This window comes from Arachis ipaensis, chromosome B10 (assembly GCF_000816755.2).
Source record: "Arachis ipaensis cultivar K30076 chromosome B10, Araip1.1, whole genome shotgun sequence".
Taxonomy (NCBI): domain Eukaryota; kingdom Viridiplantae; phylum Streptophyta; class Magnoliopsida; order Fabales; family Fabaceae; genus Arachis; species Arachis ipaensis.
The window spans coordinates 133291603-133293718 of record NC_029794.2 but is presented as its reverse complement, the minus strand read 5'-3'; positions in this window follow the sequence as shown (position 1 = coordinate 133293718).

The window sequence follows — 2116 nt, the reverse complement described above, 5'->3', positions numbered from 1 at the left end:
CCATTACCATATTTAAATCAAATTTGGTTGCAGATCCCAAGTACAATGACAACGACAAGAGAAAGAACCGAAGAACCTAAATCTACCCACATGACCACATGGCCTTCCCAAACATATGGATTATGATAGATCCACACGTATGCATGCACCTATGTCAAAATATCACACCTCCATCCTTGCCTTGTCTCACTAAATTTGCATATTTTTTTTTAAATTTAATTATTTTATCAATTTTATAGTTTTATCAAATTTTTAATTAAATTTTTATATTTTTTTTTTTTCAGTTGGACTTACACTACTTTTAATTTTGTAATTACATCATTTTCATGTTAAAAATGTTAAAATTAACATATATTTTTACCATAATAAATATGGTCAGAGATTTAATTAAGTTTTTAATTATAAATACCTTCAATTTGCGAAAAAATATTCAGTTAACTCTAACTATCGATTATTTAATATTTCTCATTTCTTATATAATTTTTTTTAAAATAAAGACAAGCTTTGAGAAGGGTTATACGAGAGAGATAATTTCTTATTTGTTATTTATTAAACAATTTTTAACTATACATCTATAGTAACACAAATTGATGTGTAGTGAGGGAATTAAAGAGATAAAATGAAAAATAAAACTAATGATATTAGTCACAACAACAATTTATATCTACAGTAATTTTTACAACCCACAAAAAGGTATAGTGTAAATGAAAGTTTATAACAGTTTATTGTAACTTTTGGTTGTTTGGCATATTGAGTAAAATGTCTCTTTTAAAAAATTTAGCGATTAATTTATCTCATAATTTGAAAATTTAGGGATTAACAAAGAAAGATAAATAACTCAAGTAGTTACTACATACTAAAAACCACAGTTGTCAGAACTGAATCGGTGATCAAACCGGTCAGACTATTGAGTTACTGAATTACTGGTTTAATCGGTGGATTACTGGTTGAACCGGTTAACCCGGTCCTATGTAAATAAAAAATAAAATATAGTAAAAAAATTAGAATTAAAAATTTAAAATATATATTTTTACTAATAATATTAATATGTATTTTAATTTGTATATACATTAGTAAAAGGCAAGTTAGTCTGGTGGGTGTAGCTACTTTTTATTTCCTGGAGGGATGGGTGTTCGAACCTGCTTCATTTTGAGAAAATTTTAAATTTTTTATTTCCTGGAGGGATGGGTGTTCGAACCTGCTTCATTTTGAGAAAATTTTAAATTGTACCGGTTGCTATCGAATTTGACCAGTTTTTATCGGTTCTTTGTGAATTTGACTGGTTCGCACTGGTTCTTAACTTTGTGCGGTCCAATTATTGGATTAGTATAAGGTATAGTTTTTCGGTCAAATCGACCGGTCCGGTCCGGTTCTGCTAACAGTGCTAAAAACTCAATGAGGACCAGTTGAGTTTTTATTGGGACAAAAAAAATAGTTTATTCGTTATTGGGACAAAAATGTTATTCATATATTAAAATTAGTTATCAATACATTTATATATAAATATATATAATTTAATTTATTTTTAATATATATTTATAGAAAAAGTCTAGGAGATTAATATTTTTATTAAAATTTAGTCAGTATTTAACCATAAAAAAATAAATAATCTCATATCATTAGATAAAATTTCTATTAGCATAGTTGATACTTGATAATAATCGTAACAGTGATAACAATCATGACATGCTCTTAATATAATACTCCTGATTTAACCATTGGCAAATAAAAAATCAAAGATTCTAATTCAAGTGACGTAACACTTTTGGAGCCGAGAATCATGTTTTCTTTTTGGTGAAAGGAGAGGAGAATCATTGACAATTTAACCATATGCCATTATTGTGGGCCATTTCTGCGACGGCAATGGGCAGAGTCGTGGAAGAATGGAGGATAGAGATCCCTTTTCCTCTCATTTTAAAATTATCAAGATTTTTCGTCCTTTTTTCTTTTTTATTTTTCATCGGATCAATTTTCTTCTTCTGAGTTTTTAACATTTGACCATGCCGATTACGTCTTCAGAATAACGTTTTGACGATTGCTTTGTCCATAGAATTATTTCAAACTATGATTTGTGACATGAAATAAACCATGTTTTAGCAATAAATCATGTGATTTT